Source organism: Triturus cristatus, chromosome 6 (genome assembly GCF_964204655.1).
Source record: "Triturus cristatus chromosome 6, aTriCri1.1, whole genome shotgun sequence".
Lineage (NCBI taxonomy): Eukaryota > Metazoa > Chordata > Amphibia > Caudata > Salamandridae > Triturus > Triturus cristatus.
Genome location: NC_140589.1, coordinates 1,213,704,866 through 1,213,725,429, shown reverse-complemented (window position 1 = coordinate 1,213,725,429; position 20,564 = coordinate 1,213,704,866). Strand labels below are relative to the sequence as shown.

At 44.5% G+C, this 20,564-nt stretch overlaps 1 pseudogene; it reads right to left on the bottom strand.

Annotated features, from left to right (window-relative positions):
• Positions 1-1,361: 1,361 nt before the first annotated feature.
• LOC146821186 (uncharacterized) overlaps positions 1,362-20,564 on the bottom strand; it is a 171,622-nt pseudogene continuing 152,419 nt past the window's right edge.

Genomic DNA, 20,564 nt, shown 5'->3' with positions numbered 1-20,564 from the left:
AATGCGGTGAAATCCAAAATTACCATGCAAGTAAGAGTGACTGCGTGCAGGTAAGCGAGGGCAGCAAAGTTAAAAACAGGGATAAAATACTAACGAAAGCACTAACCTAAATGACAAAACGGGAGATCTGATGGTAGTGCTCTGAAACGGATGCGAGTGGCATGCAGTGCTTATGAAATAAGCGCTAAATAAAATGAGTCCATGAACACTGCTATAGCGGAAGCCTGGCAGTCTGAATTTAATGGATTGGGAGGGATATGGAACAAGCAATAAAATCCATTCTCTTTTTACTACGTTGAATAATCAGAGTACAGTAGACAGCAAAGAACCGACTGTAAATCTCATAAAACAATTGAATGAAGTCATATTCCTCTTAAAACAGGAACTCTGATAAGTGGCTATAACAACCTTCAGCAGATTAGAAGGTACAGCGACTTCCTTTTCTGTTTAAGTAAGATAAACATAGTTAATACTAAATAGATCGATAACTCCCAGTGGGGGGGGGAAACGTGGTGGAATCTCGTGGATGGAAGCAAACAGAGGGAAATGTCAGCGATGTAAAGTCTCCTAGGAATAACGGAGCACAAGTAATGTGCAGAACAGTGCTCCACGCGGTTAGTTTGATGCATTCTTTGCAAGAAGTGACGCACGTGGGAGAGGATGCATGAGCCTAGAAACGCCTGAGGCAATGCAATTAACATGCAGCGATAGGTACACAACCCCCTCGTTCTTTCAGACTGTAAGGAAAAGGGGCAGGCCGTGGAAACTGTGGGATCACGGGGAATGAGCTCGGAATACACCGCATACGAAGCACAAGTGCAAACACGAGTGCGAGAGCGCAGGCCCCAAAAAGGAAGGGCTCCGTGAAGGACTGTTCATGTCCCAGGGAACAGAATAGGGCGCGGCTCTCAAACGTGCAGATGGTGCAGTGGCACCACAAGTAAGTTTCGCTTAATAGGGGGATATGGACAACGCGGGGGGGCAGGGGGATTTCACTGCTTGCCAGGGACCATAGCATTCGACCGAGAGGCTGCCACCATATCCCAGGACTCTTTGGAGCACGTAGGAGACTTGTTGAATGGAACTTATGCCAATCATGAAGTGCATCCTTAAGCTAGAGGCGAGTTCAGGAGACAAGTAGGACAGGACTAGGTTCCTCCAGTACTCATGACATGGAAAAACGAGACCAAGTCTGTATTTCAGCAGCATTTACAACTTTGTGTTGCGTTGGCGCCAAACTGACGAGGGTCAGCAAACACCAGTGAGATCAGTTGGTAAAGCGAAATCCACACAGGATATAAAAAGTGTCAGGCAGGCAACTTGGCCACGGTTAATCTCCAAAGACCCAGTATTTAATTTTTTCATCTGACTGAGAAGAAAATTAAGGCCGCTGAACAGAGGAGCATCAATACGGCAAGTTCAGCGTTTTTTTTCATCTGCCACCGCTCACCAACACCCTTTTTTTACCGTTGTAGCTCCTCGCGTCTCCACTTCATGTACCACTCGCATTCAAGCTGCTTGCCTTTGTGGACTCGATAGAATTCGTTGAAGTCGAGAATTGGCTTGGTGGGAGTGTAGCGGGACGACAATGACGTGCTCTCTGTCGTCTTGGGCATGGTAGAGCCATCCACCTTCCCCGGAGGCTTCCCTGCCGCCCGCACGTCCTCTAAGCTCCGGGTTCCTCTGTAGTACTTCTTGTGCAGGGTGACGCTGCCCAGGATGAGGTACGCCTCGCTAATCTCAGTGAAGCGCAGCGCTGCTGCCTCGTCGCCATTGTTGCGGTCTGGGTGGTAGCGGAACGACTGGCGGTAGTAGGCTGTCTTGATCTGGGACTGCGTGGCTGAGCCGGTGACACCAAGGATATTGTAGTAGGCGATCGGGCTGAGGAAGAGTGGTTGCTTCAGGAAGCTGTTGTTCCTCCCAGCTCCATTAGTGGTAGAGTAGACCCTGGTGAAAGAGTTCTGTTGGCCGGCTGCAGAGAACAGCCCCCTGGAACTTGCTGAAAGCCCGTAACTCGTAAAGGGTGCGATGGTACACTCCCTGAAAGCAACTGTCAGCAACCCGTGGGGTGTTGGGTGGACAGGAGCACCCACAACTGTCTCTGTGGAGCTGCTGATCAAGCTGTTCATTCCGGCTGTGCTGAAGCTTTGAAGTGAGGATGACAAAGGCCAGTGATCGGCTGAGGCAGCACGACTAAGAAGGTGCAAATAGAGTACCCGCAGAGCATCTAGCTTATGACCGATGACTCCCTCCTGCCCTTCCAATGTCTTGGGCCACTTCCCCCCGCTTTAGGGCTCACTGCCTCTTTCTGGTGTTTAAGGACCGCTCCCTCATGCCGTCCCACAACCCCTTCTCCCATAAATTTGGATGCCTGCCCTAATGACTTCACATCCCGATTAGATGAAGTGTGATCTTTCTTCCGGTTGGTGGCCCCAGACTGCAGCTCTTGAATCTCTCTTTGCAACCCAAATAAAAAGATTCTCCTCCTCAAAATGCCCTACCTCTTTGGTTACTAACATGTACTCTTTGCATCTTCCACAGTGCCCAAGCGGCACCTTCTTCAACCCTAATACTCCCCTGTGGTGTTCCCGGGCCCCCTTTACGCGGACAACTTGGTTCCAAGGTGCCGGGACACATAACAACCTCCGGCCGTCCTCCGCCTTATTCTTGAGCGGCCGGCAGGCAGCACCGGCCACGCAGACCAATTACAAGCGAGTAACAAACAGGAAACACACGGGCTCCAGCGACAGCCAATCATAACGCGGGGTGAAAGAAATCTCGCGCCACGCTAGCCAACCATAATGAACAAGCTCTCCACATAGTGCTTGTTTGTTACCGCCGTGTCTCCTTTTGGGACGGCCCATCTGGACTGGATCTCACGGCTTGTTAATATAACACGCCTCATAAAGATAAGAAATTGCTTCACGTCAGCCGCGAAGCAGGCGATGCAGTCCGGATGGGCTGTCCCAAAAGGCGAAAGGGCGGTAACAAAGAAGCCTCATCTTCGATTGGAGGCCACCATTTACCATAAAGGATGACGCCTTCCAATGAAAATGAGGGGCGGGGCTTCAAGCCCCTTTCTAAAATGTACTCTCTCACAATATAACTCGCCGAGTGCGCAACGCATGCGTGCTGCAACGCTAGGCAAGACCTAAAAAAGGTGCTGAGGCTGGTGCCAATGTCCTGGTGTGTTTTCACACCCCTTAATGGATGTCGGCAGTTCAAAGCCTCAAGAAACAAGCTGGAAAACCATTATTTACAGTGTTTTTCAGCTTGTTTTCCCTGCCACCCTGTGATAACAGCTCCCCGTGATATCGACTCCCCACCAGGTAGCCGTATGATGGGAACTGATGCTGTGTGTCACACGGTGGCACTTTGTGAGTTGGCAGGTATGTATGTATGAAAAACCATATGCTTCATGTGAATGAAGAACCATGGCATTACCTAACTTTGAGCCTCTTAGGAAATGGCCCTGAGTTAGCGTGGCCTTCTAGATTGGAGCTGGTGGTTTCTAGGACTTCACAGAACTTTCCCATGGGGAGATAAAATCACACACTGTACCACCCTCTAAAGGCATGCACAGCCACCTGCCAAATGCAGTGAACATTCACAGCATGGCAGTAGCCAAACTCATGCCCGTCGGAAGGGATGGGCAGAAGGGCCACTATGCCACAGGTCCACACCTTTCTTGGGCCCTGTGCTTTTGCTGCAAAATGAATTTATGGTTTCTGAAGCGACTGTGCTTTGTTTAGTAAAGATGAGGTAGAGAACATGGCTAGACAACTAGTTCGGCTCAGATGTTGGAGCTTCTTTCTGTAGCCTTCTTTTCTGGTCTTCTAGGAGATTTTTTTTAACATAGGAACTTATGCTTTGTTGTTATGTAGGGCCTGTATGAATGTATGTATTATGTATGCATGTATGTGTGAATATATGCATGTATGTATGTATGCATGCATGTATGTATGTATGTAAGTATTTATGCATGCATGTAAGTATGTATGTATGCATGCATGTAAGTATTTATGCATGTATGTAAGTATGTATGAATGAATGTGTGAATATATGCATGTGTGTATGTATGTGTGTATGTACGTAAGTATTTATGCATGTATGTATGTATGAATGAATGTATGTATGTAGGTTTGTATGAATGTATGCATGCATGCATATATGTAAGTATTTATGCATGTATATAAGTATGTATGAATGAATGTATGTTTGTATGTTTGTATGTGTGTATGTATGTATGTGATGTTTGTAGAGCCTAACCTAGATAAAGGATGAGGAGTATTTTAATGTAATGTATATAGATTTACAATATTTAACTAATACCCTAGGATTTCTAGGCGTTGAGGCCTAAAATTAAAAGAACAGGCATAAGCAGCCCACATGAACTGGGGAGCTCTAAAAAGCCATTTTTTTCAAATTCTTTCAGAAAGTACGTATGGGACAGTATGGATCTGATGTTAGGGTGCAGTTGGTTCCAAAGATTAGATCCTGAAAGCAAAGGGACGATTTCCTCATACCTAAGGATGAGCTCTGTTCTTTTGAATAAGTCCCAGATAATTACCTGTGGGCAGAGCAGACGGTGGTCTGCAAGGACCTATTTGTATCTCATGTATTGATTTCAATGGGTAGCATGGCGAAGGATACTTTATCTCATGCAGATGAATACATTGCGAGGATTTTAGAAGGAGTTCTTTGTTAAATTACACTGCAGCCCCCAATACTTTGAATAACAGAGCTGACAATGAAGAGTTGGAGAGGATAAAAAAGAAGGCTGTACAGACAGAATTACATTGCAAATTGCTTACAGAGTATTTAAAAGCAGATGTGATCCGACTGGGGCTACAAATTAGAAATATACCCATAATTTTCATGCACAGCGAGAAATTCTAAAAGAATTTCAGCGTCATTGGGAATAATTGTTCTCGGTTCTGGATGGTGCTGGGGATAGACAAAGTCGTGGAAGAATTAAAAACACTCAATCTCCAGATTAGTGATTAAGAGGAAAAGATTAGAACAAAACCCTCAGTAGGAAACGCCAAGGCTAATAGACAATCTACATAAAACGATTGAGGAATTTCATTCGATACAATTAGGCAGAAAGATTGATAAAATCCAGAGAGATAAATCCCAGTTCAACACAGAACAGGTAAATCCGTTTTTGAGGTCTGATTTTTATACCTTCACAGCTTCCCAGTTTAATCACAAAAGAGTAACTTTCTCAGAGTTATCAGTGAGCTCTGACTTCCAGGACCTTCGGGCCCCAGCACCAGGGACTCGACTAGGGATCTTGCCAAAGTACAGATATATACTCCTGGATGTTTTTTAGAGTCTGGACATCAGGAACGAGGAGGCTGACAAGCAAAGGCAGTGGTCGCGGCAGAGGTTTGTGAGGCAACAATTACCAATCAGTGGAGAGACTGAGACATAGCCAATATTACAGTTGGTAAATTCTCTGACGCAAAAAAATATCCCATTTTGAATATTTCCATGTATATTCTCACCCTATAAGGGTCTAGGATTTGTGGTTAGGAACCAACCTGACTTTTTCAAATTGAGGAGAGAACTTTACAAGTTCTTCAGAACCATCAGACTTAGACACTTTTTCAAAAATAAACCAGGCATACAGTACAGTGGCACAGGTACATTACACTTGCCATCCCAATTTTCCCCCCACACACACCTCATGAGTGCAGAAATGTTGGCCTTTGAAAATATTGTCCTCAAACAGGTAATGTAATTAGAGAATAAGAAAATATTTATTCCCTATAATATTTCTAAAAACGAAAAGGACACTTTAATCAGTTTGGCACGAAACAAAGACAGGCAGAGCTATCATAATCCAAGACATGGTGAATTATGATAATAAGATACACAGACAATTGGGTGATAACAGGCATGACCATAAATTGACCATGGACCCCTTGCAGAGAATTCAGGAGAGGGATAAGAATATTACATCAAGAGCACGTGATTTGGGCATTATCAATGAGAAAGACTATGCCTTCTTCAACATACCCGATCCAAGGACACCAGTTACCTGCACTTTACCAAAAATACATAAGAACATGTCTAAACCACCTGGCCACCCGATTGTATCTGGATTTGGTTCTGTGCCTAAACCGCTCTGTATATTTATTGACCAATAGATCAAGGATGAGGTTTGAAAATGCAATAAAACGTGTGGTATAGCATGCAATTTATCAACATGGTGGATGAATTGGAGTTTGAGTGGGGCAGGGATATACTGTTTACCTTGGATATTGAATCCCTGTATACCAATTTACCCCTAGAGAAGGTGTTTGAGGTAATTAGGAAATGTGTATTCCAGGCAGACTTAGGGTGAGGTACCTTGTGAAATTATTGCAGAGCTAGCAGGCGTCGCCCTCAGAAAGAACTACTTTTTGTTCAAGAAGGAATTCTATGTATAAAAGAAGAGTTGCTATAAGAACTTGCTTTGCTCCAAATTTGGCAAATCTGTATGTAGGTGAGTTAGAGGATAGAGTAATATACAATATTATCAATCTCTTCCATGCACACATCAGCAATTGGAGACAATACCTCAACTATACTTTCTTTGTTTTGCAGGGTAATGAAAGACGAACTAAGTGGCATATTATCAAGAGAATTATCGCCGCTTTAGCGGCCGTTTTCAGCCGAAAAGCCGCGATAATTTGATCGCAGTATCAACAAGGGCACGCTAACGCGTGTTTCCTTGAGTGAGCAGCCCTTTAAACTCCACTTTGCATGTCAGCGATGAATATCGCTAATGACATACAAAGTAGGCATTCCCTTCCATTTCTCCCTTGAAATCCGCACTGACATGGCAGCGCAATATTATCAAGCCTCAAGCAAACCCACGCTTCGATAAAATAAACCGCGCTAACCGCGGTTATCGCGGGGTTGTAACGCCTGGTCAGAAACTGACTTAGCCATACTTTTAATGGCAGGTGGATTGTATGGCTGAGGCAACGGGGCACATCATCAAGGAAACGCACTAAATATCGCATGTCCCGCTTAGCACGATTCTGTTTCAAGCAGCTATCGCAGAATTTAATCGCTGTGGAGATATGCCTTGATAATCATTAGATATCTCGGCGATTAAATCCGGCGATACGTGGTGTTAAACAGAATTGCGCTAAGCGGGAAATGCGATATTTAGCGTGTTCCCTAGATAATATGCCCCAAAAAGCCCTAGTGACATGGTGAAATGATCAAAGCCAGGACCTGCATTTCACTATGTATCGGAGTGCCATGGAGATTAACTACTTGGATCTATTGATCAGACACAGGAATGGGAAGTTGTATACAGCATTGTATAAGAAACCCACTGATACCAGCTCCCTACTGAGATGCAATAGCCATCAACCAACAGCATTGAGGATAACTTGTCTACGGACAGTTCTTGTGTATACATAGGAGCTGCTCACACAAGGATGATTACTTCAAGGAACTGGAATCCCTGAGATTGAACCTTTTGGACAGGGGATACCCCAAGAAAATTATCTCTAGAGCAATTAAGAGAGCATTGTTTTCTCCAAGAGAAAACTTGCTTACTCCTAAACAAAAACACAAACAACACAATAGAATTGTAATGGTCAGTACATTTTCACCAGTGAGCAATAAGGTTAAGGGAATCATCAGCAAACATTGCCTTTGTTAAGTGATACTTGTGAGGGAGCCCCCTTGTTTGACTTTAAGAGGAACAAGAACATCAGAGGTTTTGTGGTAAGGGCATATAAGGAACCCACAAGCAAAAGTGACATTAGAGTCATGTAGTATATCCAATCATGTAGGGGATATTCAAAATATGGTGGATGCATAGTATGCAAATTCAATGCTGACACAAAAGTCTTACAACCAATGACGGTATTTCATTTACGCTCATTTTCAAACTGCAACACACACAATGTAATTTACATTATCAGATGTCTCAGTTTGAAACTGTATGTGGGTCAAACCATGCAGATGGTTAAAGAGTGGATTTCACAACACAGAAGCCATATACAATGCCGAACTGAAGGTACTCCCCTGGTACGACACAGATTAATATATCCCTGTCACCGCCTTGTGAGATTGTATCCCTGTTTTAACACCTGATGGCATTCATAGTTTGAGGGCATCCTACATAGTTGTGATGTTTTAATGGAGGTTGCTACATGTCACTATTTAGAGGAGAGGTTATATATCTCAGACTCCTTTACATTCAGGGGTTCATTCATTTTCTGCACCTCCAAGATGGCAGTCGTAAGATCAGCATTTAGTTTTTCGCCTAACATGATTACAGATAAGGGGGCATCGTCTACCGCGTTTTCATTCTTTATCGGCAAATGTAGCAGCAGGATGTAGTGAGGAGCACAAGGTTCTCCCGCATGTGAGTATTCACACTGTTTGTGCAGGGACTCGTATTGTGTGGTTTCTCAGGTAACAATGATACTAAATAGGCTTCCCTTTTATCCACAGTAGCTCTAGATTACTCACCAGTTTACGAGCCGGTTTAGACTGTGGTTACGACGTTGTGGTAACTTTCTGTGCCACAAGACTCTTAGAGCTGTGAGTCTTTAGGCATACTATTTGTTATTTTTCTATCACCGGTGACACTTGGGAGAGGTGCCAGGTTGTAGTTAAGCGGTTTTACTTTAGCAAGGATAGATCCTGTTTTTGTAAAGGGTGGCTCCCATATTCAGCATTGATCAAGGGTTTCGGACACCAGACAGCAATTACTCAGAGATTTCACTTTCTAAGTAGACTACTAGATAATACATTTGGCATGGAGTGCATGTTCACTGTTTTTGCACTCTGATCCATGCAATAGGGAAATGGAGAACCCCGCTGTTTGCGAACACTGATCCCTGTTGTACAGTTTTCCTTCACAGTCTGCAATGCGTACAGTGTGGACATTAGTCTGTGAGCTTCATAATAAAATTTTTTGGCTTTTGATTCCACCTCAGAATTAATGGGGATAGACAGATGAGGTTATAAAACCCACATGAAGGTGGTGAGTAGCTGCATAGGTGGAGCTTACTATTTTGTGTTGAACTGAAGTTGTAGTGCTAGTACTTAGGTTCTTTCGCTCTTTGTTTCCTACATGTGCAGGTGTAGTAGTTGTATGATCACATCCTGTGGAGACTCTCATATACTTTGGGGTTGAAATGTTGACACCCCCCCCCTAATTGATTGACATCTACAAATCATAGGAAATAATTGTAAATGTATTGAAACTTCCATATGCCTTTCTGAGCCAATGAGACCATACAATTATTGGGGATTGTAAAGTTTCTTTGTGTGTTAATTGATGTAAACATGATAACCATGTGAGCACTGTGTTGTCTGCACTACTCATTCACGTATTTCACTCCATTTTGTATATCGATGAATAGAATACGTGTATGACAGAAATACATACTTTGTCCCGCACTGTGTTTCTGTAGTAATGTTTCCACTCAATCAAGTTGATATTGAATGATGTTAAGTAGATGAGAGAACACATATACCTACGGATGAGCTCTTTTCTTTTGAATGAGTCCCATGTGAAAGTTTGTGCAGATTTATACACATATTTACCCGTGTACGATGGGCCTACAGGGTTGTCTCTGTTATAGATATAATAGACAGAGGACAGGGCTTAATTGTGGCAAAATGCAATAATGGCAACGCTGATGCACGTTCCCCTTCTTACAGTTAGATATGGCAACATTTTGCAGAGTAGATTGAGATGGTCAAAAATTACAGATGGAATTCAGGAAGATAGTTTAAGAACTGAGTAAGAGTCACAGTACAGAGCTTCACTGTTTTGAATGAACCATAGCAGATGTCTTATTCAGCTGCCTTAAAGTTTGAGGACCACAGTTTGTTGCTTCTCCCACTGCCAGGACCTCAGTTCTATTGGATGTGAGTTTCAGCCAAAGGAAGCCCATCCACTCCCTGATCTCCTCCATGTAGAGTTGTGAAGATTCTCCTTCAGACCCCTTGTAGGCCAGGCAAAGGACATACTGCCATCACCACTGGAACTCTGATCGAGATGGATCGTGTCCTGAATCTAAAGAGAGGCTGGAGACCCTGTGGGTGCCGTCTGACAAAAATGTAGACTAAGGGGCAGATTTACAAGCCCCTTGCACCACTTTTGCGTCACTTTTAACATGGGAAAAGTGACGCATAAGTGGCGCAAGGGGCTTGTAAATCTGCCCCTAAGTATTTAAATGCGACTCCTTCAATCTCATGCTCCTATAGTCTGCCGAGCAAGTAAGCATGGTTAACGGTTTGAATGCTTTTGACAGGTTTGAGAGGATCAGGGCATTGACACCAGCAGCAACCAGAGGAAGATGAACAATCATGGTCGACTGAATAGAATCGATGCTCAGATAAGAACGACAGCCTGCCTGCATTAATATCTTCATTCAATAGGTTATTAACTGACTGATCACCTGGTTCTTAATAAGTTTGGTTGCCATGAAAAGAATCTACATCGGGCAAAAGTCGGTCAGTTTCATAGAGCCCAGGCTGTATTTTTTTAAGAAAAGGCACTACTACTGATGTTATCCAGGTGGCCTTGATAAGAGTTTAATTTAAGAGATTGCGAAGCGGGTTGCCATATTAGGCCTCGTTGATCCATGAGGTGTGCTGTATAAAAATTTAAAAACCAGCCCAATTCCAACTGGGCAAAACTCTATTCCATGAAAGTGATGTGGAGAAGTCTAAAGGGTGTAAGAGTTTGGGGTGGGCAGAGACTTTTGGCTGCAGTTGCAAAGCGGCCTTCAGGCATCTTGACGGCAATCGGCCACCAAAGAAGTAAAATAAATGGTGAGTGAATTGCCGGCCTCTTCAGAGGGTATATGATGTTAAAGGTGAGTACAAGCGATTTGCAAATTATTTTTTTAATGTTCCAAAGTTCTGCTCTTGAATACCCCTGGTTTCCAGAAATGTAGTGGAGTAGAAAGTATTGCATGTGGTTTACATTATGCATTTTAACTTTTAGACAGGTGTTCCATAGGTGTCACAACAGTAGTAGTTTAACTGAACTGGCAGGCACGTTCTGGAGTTGCCTGCACTGCCAGGGCTTGAGTAAACCATGAGGCTGTAAGGATGCTCATTGACGTGAAAGGAGTAAAGGACTTACGTTAGCTCAGACGAGACGCTCATTGCAAAATAGTGCGAAGAGAGCATAACATTGATAGGCAAAAGCATCCAAGAGAAGCATGGTAATTCCTGTATTTCAGCATCTATCCAGTAGCAGAAAGCACAGAGGACACAATGTTTGAGTGGCTAAATCAATATAGCGCAAACAAATCTATTCAGCAGTCTCGCCTCAAAGGGTTCTGTTGTCCACGCAATGTCCCCTGTCACCATCAGGACACCAAGATGCACACTTCAGAGTCAGCAGTGCTGCAAGGGGCCCTCAAGTCCTTTTAGAAAACACTCTGGAGTCTCCACTCACATAAAATTAATAGTACAGTTTGGTTACAAGCAATGAGTATAGGCAGCATTTTGTAATGCGCACAGTACATCAGGAATTGCAATCATAAATGCATGACAGTGTATGACTGCACGCAATAAAAAAAGACACGTAAGGTGGAGGCCAAACTAATCATTAGTCCGTTTTTTGGTGGCTGAAAAAACTATTGATGAACACAATGAAATTTAGAGTGAAGTTCATTTTAAACGATTGAGTTATGACACTCCAGTTTGACAAATCTACATTTCTAAGAAAACACATTGAATATGTAAGCCACAAGTAAAAAGATAACAGCCAAAGATTGTATGATCAATGGAACTAAATAAGTGCCTGTTCCCAAAACCAAGGATCAGTCAATCTAATGATGGGGATTACAAGAGTCCTGTTCCCTTTCCGTTTTGAATTGTTTTATTATTAAAGATGTTTGAGTATTAAAGAAAGTGTTATTTGCTATGGAAAGTGTGCTGTAATTATGTGCCTTTTAAAGTTTAACGTGCTATTTTGAGCATGACTGCTCTTATCTCTTTCTGTAGTGGTGTATTGATGTGGGACTGTTGATGCCAGCAGAGGCTGTGTTTGTTCAGTTTTGTCTCTTGTTGTGAGAAGACAGGCTTTGGTTGATGGTGGCTTTAGTCTTATGGTGTTTCAAGATACTAAAAATAGATACTTCTCCATAGAAAAAGAAACTTTTCCTGTGCATGGGCCATGAAGCATTTTAGAGTATTCCTATGGGGCATAACATTTGTAAACTGGGTTGATCACAGCTCACTGGTGATCAGCGTAGGGCAATTTAAGATTAATGTCACAAAGGCTAAAGACACATGCTAGGACGCACAGAGAGACAAAAATGACATCAATTAGAAAAAAATACTCTTCTTTATTATTAAGATAAAAATACAAATGACGATATCTCTATAATGTGTTCTTTTTGTTCAAATAAATAGATGATCTTTGTTAATAATTAAAAAAAAAAATGCGAATTATACATACATCACACTTTCCTAACCTCACTCATTCTAACTATTGCACATCTTCCGTGCATACTGGTGGAAACAACAATCATTATAATTATACATTATAGAACAAACTGATTGCTGGAATCATAATTACATAGTAGTGGCCTAATATCTTATTTATCATTCTTATTCGAATAAAAATAAGAAAAGATGTGTTTATAATGCACAAAAAGAACACATTATAGAGACATCGTCATTTGTATTTTTATCTGAATAATAAAGAAGAGAATATTTTTCTAATTGATGTAATTTTTGTCTCTCTGTGCGTCCTAGCTAGGCCTGGGCTAAAACTCCGTTCCGCTAGCGGAAATTGCGATAATTTGACATTTTCGCGTTCCGCGGAGAGCGCGAAAATTTCAACATTTCCGCAATCTGCATTTTACCGTAAATTTTTTGCTTGCTCGCACTGTAAAATAATACATTCTCGCGTGCGCGCGATCGCCTTACCTGAATCCCCGCGTTCGCCGACAAGTTTTCCCGATCCGGTCGCGTTCTCCACGAGATGTTGGACAGTTGGTAGCCATTTGCGCTGTCTCGCGACAGTTCGCGCCCGCAGTAACGTCATTCGTCACGCGATCACGTCTTTCTTCTCGCGATCATGCACCGCGAGACAAGTGAAAACAAGATGGCCGCGCCAGTGAGCAACCGCATGGGTAAGTTGGCGAGCCGCGACCACGCAGAAAATACCGCGAACGGGCGGGGAAAAACTTCTGCATCTTCGCAATATTTCCGCGTGTTTGCGGAGATTTTTAACATTTTCGCGATAATTTGCAAAAGTGAATTTCGCAAATTCCGCCCACCCCTAGTCCTAGCATGTGCCTTTAGCCTGCCTTGTGACATTAATCATAAGCTGCCTGAGTCTTTTTTATATGTTGATCTCTATCCCTGCCTAGGGCAAATATTTGTGCAGCCTTTTTCTTTAAATACACATCTCACTGGTGTTCACGTTAGGAAATATTGGTTACAGCAACACTATGGCGAAGATGTTAATGATTCTGAGAAAATGTATGATTACAACTTTACTGTTAGGTGTATTGCTGGTGGGTCACAAGTCATATTTATTGTTTATCAAGGTTACCTGCTCATGGATCAGACATGGAGGTAAAGGGCTACTTAGATGAGTGAATGTGTGTCTGTTGAAATAGATGAAGCAATTGAGATGGCATGGTGGGATATCAATACGAAAACATTGACTTATGCCCTAGAAGAAGATAATGCCTCTAAAAAGGTTGCTCATTTTGTTTTAGTGCATTGACTTAAGTAGACGATGAAACCAGAAGTATTTTTACAATATTATTGCGTGACTTGGTGGTGGGGATATTCTGTTGATTAGTGGTGACTGGTTTGTTTCTTCCTTTTCTTTATAATCCAAGTTTGTCAAAGTTGCCCATGGAGGTCCCTGCACCACCTAAGAAGTCAGTAAGGACAACGTATTGGCAGAATCTGTATAGGGACAACATGAATGTTGGGACTTCCGCAGGAAGCACGACGACGTCACGGGAGGTGCACCAAATGGTGGGTCGTCGCCGCCCACCTGGGCTACAAAAAAAAAAAAAAGAAAAAACAAAGAAAAGACTACGAATCCGGACCCAACCACAAGATCGCAGAATATTCCGCGATCTTGTGGTTGGGTCCGGATTCGTAGTCTTTTCTTTTTTTTTTTTTGTAGCCCAGGTGGGTGGCGACGACCCACCATTTGGTGCACCTCCCGTGACGTCGTCGTGCTTCCTGCGGAAGTCCCACCTTTGGGGCGCCATCTTCGGGTTCTTTTTTCCCTTTTTTTTTTTATTTTTTTAACCCTAGGCGATTGATTAGTCCTTCAGTCCATTTTCTGTACGTTTTTATTCCTTCTGATGTTTTCCATTTCACCCCCTCTTCCTCCAGCCTCATCTCACTGGCGGAGGTGGGTGGGTTCGCTAGTGAATCCAGAAAGATCTTCAAGCTGCAAAACTACACCGACAGGTAAGAAACTATTCGTTTTGCAGTGTGAATCTTTCTGGATTCACTATGCTGTGCATAGACTTTGTAGCGGTTTTCCTAATTTTGTGGCGGCTGGGTGGGAGATGAGCGCTGGTCGTTGAAAATGTGTTGAAGCACCTTCTGTCCAACCTGTGCTTCCTTGTTCATCTGAATTTCCACGCAGTAGTGTTTGGTAAACGTGTGTACAGATGCCCAAGTTGCCGCTAGACATATGTCCTGAATGGGCGTGTTCGCCAGGAAGGCAACAGTGGCCCCCTTCTTCCTTGTGGAGTGAGCCTGAGGCCCCTCTGCTAGCTCCTGTCCAGCCTGTTTGTGGCAGAATTGAATAGTGAGGGCAATCCATCTAGCGATGGTGCCCTTAGTCACTGGTCTACCCATGAAGATAGTAGCAAAGGACACAAACAACTGCTTTGATTTCCTGAGTTCCTTGGTTCTCTCAATGTAGTGCATCACCGCTCTTCTAGCGTCGAGGGTGTGCAGAGCCCTTTCTGCGTTCGAAGTCGGGTTTTGGAAGAAACTCTGTATCTGAATACTCTGGTTCATGTGGAACGCCGACACCACCTTGGGCATGAAGTGAGGGTCTGTTCTCAGGACTACCCTGTCCTTGTGAATCTGAATGTAGGGTTCTTGAAGCGTTAGTGCTTGAAGCTCGCTCACCCTGCGTAGAGAGGTTATGGCCACCAGAAAGGCCGTTTTCATCGTCAACATTTGCAGTGTGGCCTTGTGAATGCTCTTCCGGTATCGCAGGTCCAGGATGGGTCTGACGTTTCCGTCTACTTTTGGGACCACGAAATAGTTCGAGTAGACCCCCTTGTTGCGTTCTCTGAACGGCACTGCCTCTATGGCTCTTTTTTCTAGTAGTTTCAGGGTTTCGTCTCTGAGTAAAGCCAGTTCTTGAGCCGATCTCTGTCTTCCCTTTGGTCTTCTGTTTGGAGGCCTTTTCTCCAAATCCACGCAGTATCCGTATTGCATGACGTTCAGTATCCACTTGTCTGTGGTTATACGCCGCCACTCCTGAAGGTAGAACCTGAGCCTTCCGCCTACTGGTGTTGGATGCTCGTAGGCTTTCGATTCGTCTCTCCCCCTTGATGTTACTGTATTGCGCCTCACCCTTGGGGGCATGTCGAGGGTAGGCGTCCTCCTGCGTGCTGAGTCACTTTGATGAGGGTTGGTCACCCCCTCTCCTCCTCTGGCCACGTCCGTTCCCTCTCCCGCGAAAGGACTGGCCCCGAGGTTGGTACTGCCAGTTTTGCTTCTGTTGACCTTGTTGTCCGTGACTATCACCCTGCTGACCCTGCTGGAATGCCTGGTGCGACGCTCCCTGCTGGCTTCCTCCCCGACCGTAGGGTCTCCTAGAGGGATTGCCTCTCCTCATCCCCCTTAGCTGTAGGGCCCCCATGGATCTCGGCGTTTCGTTTTCTTTTTTCAGCTGGGTGAGTTTCTCGTCTACTGTTGCTCCGAACAGTGTCTCTCCGTTGAAGGGGGTGCTGAGGATGTTGTTCTGCACCTCCGGTTTGAATCCCGAGATTCTTAGCCATGCATGTCTTCTCTCGGTGACCCCTATGGCCATTAGTCTTGCCAAAGTCTCTGCCCCGTCCAGCGCCGTCTTTATACAAGAGTTGGCGATGTTTTTACCTTCTTCCACCAGGTGGGAGGCTTTTTGGCGGTATTCTTCGGGGAGGTGTTTTACTAGCTCCCCCATCTCGTCCCAGTGCTGGTACTGGTGCCTATTGAGAAGTGCATTGGAATTCGCCATGCGCCAGTGCATTGCGGCGTTCCTCTCGACCTTTCTTCCTGTGAGGTCTATCCTCCTGCTTTCTTTATCTGGTGGTGGCCCCGAAGTTGCTGGCACGTTGGCCCTTCTCCTGGCCGTGGAAGCTATGATGGAGTCGGCCGTGATACAACCCTTGATGTAAGGGGGGTCCAGAGAAGAGTGCTTATACTTCTTCTCCGTCCTGGGCGTGATCGAACGGCAGGTTGCTGGTTCTTTAAAGGCCTCTCTCCCCTGATTCATCACACTTTGTAGCATGGGAAGGAATTGGCTCCTCGTCTGGATGGGGAGCAGGGTCTCGAGGAGGAAATCGGCTTTCGGCCTCTCCTCGTCCAGTTTCACGCCGAAGGCTGTCGCTGCGCTCCTGACCACCATATTGTACACCCCGATGTCGTCGGGTGGAGAAGGCCTCGAAGGGTACGTGTCCACGGGCTCCTCGGGGTTTTCGGTGTCGAGATCCTGCCATTCGATGTCGTGGCTGGTTGATGGCGCCGAGCTGTAGAACGACTGCTGGTCTTCTTCCTCGGGTTCGCCTTCCTCTTCGAGATCTCTCGGCAGCCCCTCGGTGTCGAATTCGTCCTCGATTTCGACGACGTTCGTCAGTGGAGCCGTTGGAATTTTGAATTCCTTCATCTTGGCGTCGAACTCCTTCTTCCTCTGAAGGATGTTCTCCATTTCGGCCTCGAGCCGCCTCTTCTTTTTCTCCATCTCGGAGATGCTTTCGGCGTCGACCGCGGGCCTCTTCGACGAAACTTGCGTCGACGCCGACCTGTCCTTCTGCGTCGAGCGCCCCGTTTCATGGGTTGTCTTCGACGAACCTTGCCTTTCGGCGTCTTTCGGCACCAGGGAGTCCTTCTCGAAGGATCCGCTCGGCCTCTTGTCCATGGTTCCCCCCTTGGTCGTCGAAGTTTTCGGCGCCGGGGCCCCCTTCGTGGACTTTGACTCAGATTTTCTCGAGTCACCCTCGGGTTTTCGAGGCATTTTCGGGTGTTTTGAGCTCGACGATTCTTTTACCTCACCTTCGTTTTTCTTGTCGGTCGCTACGACCGTGAAGTTTTCGGGTCCCTCGGCGACGTTGTCCTCATCGTCTGTGGAGAGGCCCAGATCGTAGAGCGACGGGGCCTTACCCTTGCCATCCATGCTGGCGTTGGCTCTTCGCTGACGTTCTCTCACCCGGAGCGTCTTCGGCGCGAAGGCTGAGCAGGCGTTGCAGTCCTTGCTCTGGTGGTCGACCGGTAGGCAGAGGTTGCAGACCGGATGCTGGTCCTTCTGCGCGAACTTGTGGTGGCAGTTAGGGCAGAACTTGAATGGCGTCTTGTCCATTGCGCTCAGGGCCTCTGAGTGCGCATTCTCCAAGGGCGTCGAAGAAAAAAGGTGGAACACTTCCTTCTTCGCGCTCCTGATGTGAAATTTTCCTTTGCTGTGATATCTTCGTAGTTATTTATCGACGAAACTCGCTTTTCCTTCTTCTTCCTTCGATTGTAACTCTGGAGCTTCCCGATGACGATCCAGACCCAACGGAAGAAAAAAGAATCTGAAGATGGCGCCCCAAAGGTGGGACTTCCGCAGGAAGCACGACGACGTCACGGGAGGTGCACCAAATGGTGGGTCGTCGCCGCCCACCTGGGCTACAAAAAAAAAAAAAAAAAAAGAAAAAACAAAGAAAAGACTACGAATCCGGACCCAACCACAAGATCGCGGAATAATGCACAGCATAGTGAATCCAGAAAGATTCACGCTGCAAAACGAATAGTTTCTTACCTGTCGGTGTAGTTTTGCAGCTTGAAGATCTTTCTGGATTCACTATGCTCTTCTTGCAATCACTGAAACAGAACAGAAATGTAAAACTGTCCCCTAAGTTCCTCTAACTTTTCTAGGTGTTCCTAGGAGCATTTGACTGTGGATTTCCGTGGTGTGTTTGAAGGTTTTAGATTGTATACAGATATGTTGTTGTTCTGGTAGATGGTTTTACATGTGGATAAAGGTCGAACATTAAAGCTCACCTACCACTGATGCCATTTTGCAATTTGAGACATCTTTGTTAGAAAAGGTGCATCAATGCTACTTTTTCCAAATAATGGTGGTCAATTTATTGAAATGAAAAATAAAACTCCTTCTAGTTAGGATTGAGATAAAAAAAAGAGCATCATGGTTTTTACCACCAACCAATGAATTGTTTGAAAGGATCAATACATTTTGCGCCGGGGTGTCTACACTACTGTGGCTTGTAGATTTGAAATAAATGATCATGAAAAGGACAAAATGAGGGCTTATCACTTCACACCACATACCACTACATGGGTTTTACACTTTCAACTGCTTTGACAATGGAAAAAAACAAGGTAAAGTTGGTTGAGGAAATATATTTATTTAAGACTTCATTAACAGCAGTACTCTGCCTTCAGGATCAGAGGGCTTTACAACATATAAAGCCATACCTGCAAAGTTTCGGGAATGCATATATGTGAGCTTGTAAGAAAACCAGTTGAAATTATCAGAATAATTAACATTTTATCCAAGAAGATACAAGGGCGGTGAAGGTAGAGTGATAAATGGAATCTAACGAAGCAGAATGAGGTGAAACTGCGAGGACGAATCAGTCAAAAACTCCTCACAATGATTACACGTTATGTACATATCAATGTTATAGGTTAAAGAGTGTGCCGAGCAATAACTATTTTACTGCTAATGACAAACTGGATGATGGAGAGTTAGGAAAAACGGTGGTTTGACCAGAGGAGTTCTGAAGAGCATCATAATTTGTAATATTGGCATTGACTTCAAATCAATAAAGACGTGTTTGATTAACAAGTGCTATCTGTGGACTTGTTGAAGAAAAAAGGTTTGTATAGGAGTGTCAACTGTTAAATAAACTTTTTTTAAACTGAATTCTTGTATTAAATGCAACTCCATTCCCTCAAGAAAACAGACTACATGTAAAAAAATAACTTTATTTAAATGCAATCACAGAGATGTTGTTTTGCTCATTCCAGCAAGTCACCATCCCTGTGATGGCATCCAATTAAGACTCAGGGGCCGATTACGATCTCGTCACAAAACTCTTCAGACTGAATCGGTTTCAGAATAGTTTCCAAATGAATCGGGTTCTGCAAGTCCAACCGACCGATTATGATGCTTCCCAACATTGTTTGGTCGTATTCCAATTGACTTTAATGGGGACTTGTGTTCCGAACGAGAACACAGGCTCCCATTGAAAAAAGGGGTGTTGGGGAAAATCATGCACCCTGTGACGGGCAACCCATGGTACCTGCCACACTGTGCATGGTTGAAAAGGGCGGGTCCCTTGGGTACCCCCCACGGGCCCAATTTGGAAGGCCCTGGGTGAAGGGGGGCCTGCTATGGGCCCCCAAAGTCAGATTCCGACAGCCGATCAGAGTCGGAACAACCCATTCGGAAGGGATATCCGAATCTGACATCGTAATCGCTCGTTTGGAAACCTCTGTCTAAAGAGCTGTACGAATCGGCTCCGAACGACTCAGTCTGTCCAAATGCTGTTCGGAACAGATTCGGACAGCCTGAACGATTTCCTTGCATTGTAATTGGTCATCTGGAAAAGTGTCCGATTTGGTCGGAAACGTAGGTTCGGAATCAGATTTGCCGAATCCGAATCCCATTCAGAACCTTTCCGGACAGCATCATAATCGACCCACAAGTCACAGTTTGTGACCTGTCTCATTAATATTCATGAGGTGAATCAGATTTAACCTCACCCTGAATGGTGATTTTGCGAAGCAACTTATTAGTGCATTGGTCGGTTTGGAAAATCTTATTTAATTCGCAAAAAGTTGGAAGCAATTTCTGGCCACTTTTTGCAACTTCAACATTAGTACATATGGCTCATGATATCATGATGAAAGGTGTATTGAAGTTAATCACAAACTGTCTTCTGTTCACACTCAGTCAGATGTCTGCAGATATCATTGCAGAAACAATGCAATCCTACACAATCATTTTATGAAAGGCAATCACAAAAGGCTTTTTTTGCTACAGATCACTGTGCTGAATTTACATGGGCTGGACAGTTGGCATTTTTCCTGTCCTTGATTATAGCTCTACAAAAATACAATAAAATGCTTCCCCTAGCCATCACCTGGATAAAGAGGTTAAAGGGGCTAACTCTTGAGACCAAAGTAATAGAAGATCAAATTAGCTTCTCCCCGATCTTAAGCTGCCCCATGGTTTTTCCATGAGAGAATTAAGATCTGCAGTCTGAGCAGGCCCACCACAAACTGAGCCTAAGAATGGAAACATAAAGCCGAATTTCCCAGACAAAGGAAACAAATGGTCGAAGACCTTTGTCCTTACAAGTGTATTAGGC